The sequence below is a fragment of the Myotis davidii genome, unplaced genomic scaffold (genome assembly GCF_000327345.1).
Source record: "Myotis davidii unplaced genomic scaffold, ASM32734v1 scaffold800, whole genome shotgun sequence".
Taxonomy (NCBI): Eukaryota; Metazoa; Chordata; class Mammalia; order Chiroptera; family Vespertilionidae; genus Myotis; species Myotis davidii.
In genome coordinates this window covers 219,590-225,770 of record NW_006292343.1, presented here as the reverse complement: position 1 = coordinate 225,770, position 6,181 = coordinate 219,590, and the positions used below count along the sequence as shown (strand labels likewise).

Here is a 6,181-nt window from a genome sequence, read left to right as displayed (position 1 = left end):
ATTTACTCGCGGTTTCGAGGTGAGGGGAGCGGGCTGGACAGAGGGCTCCCCAAGAGGATTTTTTTTGTAGATTTTTTTATTGCCTAAAGTTTTACATATTTCTCCTTTTTTTCCCCCACCGATGGACTCCCCCCACCCCCTTCCCCAAGAGGGTTTCTGACCGTTTCGCCCGGGGTAAGGCTAACTGGTCCCAAGCTTTCCTGCGCCCGGCTGGGCGGACGCTTCTCCGAAAGCTCTTCCTGCAACTTTCACAAAGCCAGCTCCTCCCCGGTGCAGTCCCCGCGAACACATCCTAGACGCCCGCGGCACCCTGGGAACTGTTTTTACAGACCGGCCAAGGAGCTGGCGAGACATCAAGGAGGAGAGGCACCTTCCCTAGCGTTTCGCCCGGGCCCGCGCTCTGCAGGCTGCCCCTGGCCCTCCTCGCCTACAGCCCCACCTTCTCGCAACACGCTGTCGCGCTGACCTCCCAAAGCCTCCGCCAATTCTCCGCTGCAAACTTGCATGGAAGAAAGTTCGGGCTTCCTCTCCCGCCGAATTTGCTTTCAGTTTTCGCCGCGGGCGGGCTCGGGCTCGGACTGGTGGGTTCCTGAAGCATCCACCAGAAGTGGGGGCTGCTAGGCACAGCGGGGCAGCAAGGGGCCCCTCGGCCCCAGGGCGCTGATCGTCCAATCTCCCTGGAAGGCCCCACCTGCCGCCTCACGAGCACGAGAGGCCACGGTGGGTCGCGTTCCAGGCCGATGCGTCTGCGTACAGGAGAACCAGGAGGCGTTCCCTGCCCGTTGGCAGCGAGCTGGATTTATTCGGATAGAGGCAGTGCAAACCGCAGCCAGAGAAATCCCGTCGATTCTAAAAATGACAAGGTTGAATTTATACGATCAAGATTCATGTGTGGTGCAGGGAGATGAAAATTATACAAACAGCTTCACGTCCAGTGTGAACGGAAGATTGCTTCCGGCTCAAGGGCATGTAACATAACATCTGAATATTTAGATCTTTAGAGGGATATAAAATATTAAATTCCCAGTGTGTGCACATATAGTGAAGTTGGAAGAATTCTACGGCAAGGGTCTTTTTACAGCCTCTGCCTGGGTGTAATCTGGGCTCGAGATAGTACTTATGTCCAAATAACCACCCAGCCCAATATTTCCTATAGCCAGAGTGAGTTCCACATCATCGAGGGGTGCAGTATGTGTGCCTCTTTAAATATCTGCGGCATGGCAGAGGTGAAAAACATTTAAGAAAAACAGGCGCACAGGTAACTGAGCCATTACACCGCTACAATATTTGTGTGTGTGTAGAAATAAATATTCCTACCAGGTCGGCTGTGGAAAATACACACAAATTGAGGGGCTTTCGGAAACCCAGGATGGGGAAGTCACGATCCTGCATCTCTGGCGCCCAGCCCCCTGAGAGGGGCTCAGACTCCACTCCCATATGACTGCTGGGAGAAGCTGGGCCCAGACCCCTAACACTGCCTTGACTTGGGGGAGGGGGGGCAGTGAAGTGTCCTTCCCAGATTGATGAGCTGTGAGGGAGCCTTCCTGGGGCTCAGGATAGCAGGGCCTGGGGGCCTATGGGCAGCCCTTCCCCCTCAAATACTTGATCCACCTCTGAATTCTGGTTCCACGGAGCTAGGGCAGTAGCCTTTTGGGCCTATGGATTTGGAGCAAGCGTGTGGAAAAAGGCAGGTCGCACTTGGTTCCCAGGCGTCCCAGAGGGCAAAACCAGAGAACACCTGAAAGAAGGCCGTGATCTCACTCCCAGAAGGTTATCAAGACCACCTGGCCTGCGGAGGGCCAGTTTGAGGCCACAGAAGCAGCTGTCTGGGTTATTTACTTCTGAAATGTTAGGTACCCCTTCACAGGATCAGTGCTGAGGTCAGATGCCTGGTGGGTCTCCGAGTATTTGCAATGCCCAAGCAATGCCGGCAGCGGGGTCAGAGACCAGAGACATTGCAGCAGTGAAATTCCAAGACCAAATACTAATTCCACAATGGGGTGCTTGCAAGTGTCCATCCATCTCATGCCCTGGTCTCTCTTTATTTTCTCACCCATCCAAAATGCAACCAAACCTTAAACAGACATAGACTTTTTGAGAGCTCCTGATTGAGGAAAAAATTAGAAAGAAGTTTGTCATGGGGTCCTGGAAATGGCACACACTCATTAGGGAGCCCTGGCGCAGAGGAATAACCCGGGCCCTGAGAATGCCCTTCTTCAGAGAGTGGGACCGCGCCGAAGTGGTACGGCACACCTAGAGGAGGGCGAGAATAGGAAATATTCCTTGGCGGGGGGTGCGGGGGGGAGGAAGGGGCGGGGGAAGAGAAGAAAAAGATTAGGGAGACAAGAGAGAGGCCGGAGAGGAAACAAAAAAAGAGAAGATAGGGGGGCGGGGGAGAGAGAAAGAGAGCCAGGGGAGGAACCGAGAAGAGTGCAGGCCGTGGCGAGACTCCAGGAACCGGCCAGGCTTTGGCTTAGGCAAGGTGGGTACCTTCAAGGTCTCGAGAAGAGGGAAGGCCACCCGGAACCTTCCCCTACCAGCCCCGGAATCTAGGCCCTGCTCCCTGTCCGGAGGGTCAGCCCCGAGTCCGGCGGCCTCCGCGCGCTCTCTGCTCTCCCCACTCCTTGGGGACCACAAGGCGGGGCCGTACTGGGTGGGGAGGCCCCCAGGGGCGCGCGCCAGTCCGGGACTATTTGGGCGCTCTGGGCCAGGCTTTCCAGCTCGCCGGGTCTGACCTGTCAGGCGGATTATCTTCGAGGGAGATTAATAGGGGAGGCGGGCTGCAATAATAATCGTTTTGTTTGATGTGACAACTCTGATAGGCGTTGATTTACTTACAAACTGATAGGCTTTTAATTGAGCGCCTCCGCCGAGCCCGAGATGAAAGGGAAGCGGCGGTGAAAGGCGGCCCGCCTGCCCTCCGGCCTCAATACTGATTAGCCATCTCGACAGTGAATAGTTCAAGGCATTTTCAAACTTTTTGCCTCAACTCTCTCCCCTTCTTTCTCCTCCCACCCCCTCCTCAGCTCTCTGCCATGCCCACTCCTTTTTCAGAGAAGACAAATCATTTCCATTGTGTGCAAATAAAATCCACAGGAGACCCACGCCAACCGCCGCTGGGGGTGGGAGGCAGGATGCCTAGCGCCGAGTAATTAATAAACCCCCACCGGTCCGCAAGGCCTTCGAGGATTTGGCCTCCCTGGCGAGATGCGCCTGCTCAGATGCCGGATCCTCCGGAAAGCCCGGGAGCGAAGGCCTGGGTTTGGGGAACCCAGGCACTTGGGTTTGGGGAAGGGCGAGTGCGCGCGGACCACGACCCTTATGCGCGCAGCGCCCTGCTGGCCCGTGCCGTGCCGTGGCACGCCCGTTCCAAGGGACACAGGGGCCACTCTCTGGTTTCCCCACGCTTTGGGTGCTGGGGCTGCCGCACCCAATTCCAGAAGAGGGAAGGAACTGAGTCTGGGGGTAGGGGAGGGCACTCTCGTGTTCACCTCCAGCTATGGCCACCGCCCCTAGCATTCAATGTCTGGGCCTCGAGGGGAGGCCTGGCGACACCCGGCTCCTAACTGAGCTCGCCGAGCCGGGAGCTCCACAGCTGATCCAGGCCGACACCTCGACAGCCGCGCACTCAATGACACAGACACTAACATAGCCGCAGGATACAGGCGACTTCACAAAGGCGCTGCTCTTCAGAGACAGTTTAGGACTCACTGGGACTTGCTACCCAAAGATGATCAAGACAACCTTCACAGCCTTGCTTGTGACCTCGCCACCACCTCCCAAACTCGTCCTCCTCGGCTGTCGCACAGACACTCCAAACCCCCTGAACGCAGGTGTGTTCTTACACCTACACACGCGCACACATACACACACCGACAGACAGCAGCCCCAAATACACAACGCCTCACTCGCCTCTTCTAATTATCTGTAGTCAAGTTGCCATCTCATGAAGTTTACCAACCTGAAGAATCAAGGGATAAGATTAAAACGCAGAAAGTGAATGCCTACAAGAAAATTCTAAAACTCACCCCGGAAAGTTCTCGGTACCTGTTCGGAGTGGGAGACAGAGACAAAAATGGGGGAGAGGGGAATGGGATGGTTAAAGAGGAGAGGGCGAGCCCCGTTGAGGGCAGGTCCGAAATCCGGCCCCCGCGTTTGCGCGGCTCTGCGCCTGGAGAGCGCGGGTGAAACCGGTGTCCGGCCCGGCCTACGCCCCCCGCGCGGGTACAGACTGGCTCAAGGCTCCCAGCGCTCCCTGCCCCGCCATTTATCAAAAGGATTGACAACAAAAGAAGAGTCGGGGCGGAAAAGTGGGGGAGGGGAGATTCAAAGTCTTCCAAGTCCTTCCGAGTAAGGGGATGTGTGTTCTCCTCTCGCCCCCCACCTTCCAATTTCTGCGACTTTCTGAAGGTGACCCCCGAACTCGATCCAGACGCTATCAAAGCCCTGACAACTCACACAGCGGCACGGTCATGCATGCACACTTGTGTACGCAGAATCAGGTACACGGAAACACGCACAGCGCCTCCCCTCTTCCTTCCAAACAGCCGAGTGACGGTGCAAATCGAGGGGAACGCGGCTGTCCCGCTCCGCTTCCCTGGAAGAGCCCGAGTTCCCACAGGCAGCCTCCCCCGCCCTCCTTCGCTCCTTCGCTCTGCTCTCCCCGCGCAGGTCAGTCCCGGCTACGCGTTCCATAAATTCGAGCGAGCAGACCGGAGTAACCCCGGCTTCCAAGCCCGCGAGGATGGAGCACCGTGCGCAAGGATTGGGGAAGCGGCCAGAGTGAGTCTGAGACATCTCTCCCGGATACACCCGTGGTCAGGCCTCTTCTTCGCAGCCTCTAGGCCCTAACCATCACGCCCGGGGTTCAGGGAATTGAGAGGGATACCCCACCATTGACCCCCAGGACTCAAGGTTCCATTGGTGACGTGGTCTTAGGAAGAAGTCGCCGCGTTTGGGGTCAGGGCACTTCGGAGGGTGGGGTCCACAGCAGGCTAGCAGCCTGGAGTCCGCACACTACGTGCCCCCGAGGGAATATTCCAGGGGAGAGAAAAAAATCTCCGATTTTAGACATCACCGCCGCCCGTCTCGGGTACCCGAGGCCATTCCGAACTCCGAGGCCCCAATAGACCTAAGCCCCCAAAGTGGAAGGGTGCATCTCTGACTCCGACACCGAGAGGGGAGAGGCGCGCACCCCAGGCCTGCGCACCCCTCTCAGCACCCTGGCCGCACCTGCGCACTTTACTCTCACTATTCATTTTCTTGACACTGAGCGCCTCCCTCCCCTCTTCCATTCTTTTCCCTCAGAGCCCCCATTCCCTCCCATCCCGTGAGGCGGCTCCCCTCTCCTCCTCCTCCGGTTTCCCCTGGATCTCTTCCTTCCTCTCTCTTTCTCTCCCTCTCTTTTTCCCTTCAAGTCGCACCCGCCTTGTAATCAGCAACAAAAGCTGACATAAATCACGGGTGGATTGACAAGAGCTGACAAATAACTGATTGATTGCGGTCGAGGAACATTGACAATTGATGGAGGGGTGGAGATGCCCGAAGAACTTGGCGGGGGGTGGGGGGAGCGGGTAGGAGAGGAGAGGATGGCAGGGGAGAGTAAGCAGTGGGGGCTGAGTGTGAAACAGAGGAAACATGTGACCCTCGATCCTGCCCCAATCTGAGAGTCCCCGGGCGTCACGTGGCCGGGAAGGGCGGGGAGCCCAGCGCATAACTCGGAGCAAAACCGCCACCGCTGCCCACCTAGCTTCTGGTTTCTCCGCCGCCAAATCCCGGGAAATCCAATCGGGCGGGCGGACTTCCTCCAGCCACCCGACCCCCCACCTTTCCTTACCCTGGCGGCCGCCCCGCGAGAGATTTCAATTACTGAGGAGGAGAGAATATTGGGTGTTCGAGGCCCCTGTGCACCCCTGGTGTTGACAGTCCGGCTGTGGTCCAGAGTCCGCCGGTGCTCCGTTTGAACGCCACCTCCATCTGTTCCTCACACGCACCCTCCTGCAAAAGGTTTCAGTTTATTTTCGAGCTGGGAAAAGGAAGGACGACAGGAGGGGAAAAAAGAGGGAGGCGGCAGATAGCAAACGTAGAATAAAAGTCCAGCTACCCTTCGGATCGAAATCGAGGGAGGGGACTAGCCGCGGAGGTGGGGGGCTGGGGGCGGCGAGCTGGGAGCTGCCCATTA

At 57.3% G+C, this 6,181-nt stretch overlaps 1 long non-coding RNA gene across 2 annotated transcripts; it reads right to left on the bottom strand.

Moving 5' to 3' along the window:
* Positions 1-113: 113 nt before the first annotated feature.
* LOC102751620 lies at positions 114-6,181 on the bottom strand. 2 transcript variants are annotated; one of them, XR_435768.1, is made up of 3 exons: positions 6,104-6,181; positions 5,837-5,997; positions 114-849 (listed from the first exon to the last, which is right to left on the bottom strand). It is a non-coding gene; the product is annotated as an uncharacterized LOC102751620 (long non-coding RNA). The 2 variants fall into 2 exon arrangements; XR_435767.1 differs by having other exon boundaries at positions 5,837-6,175.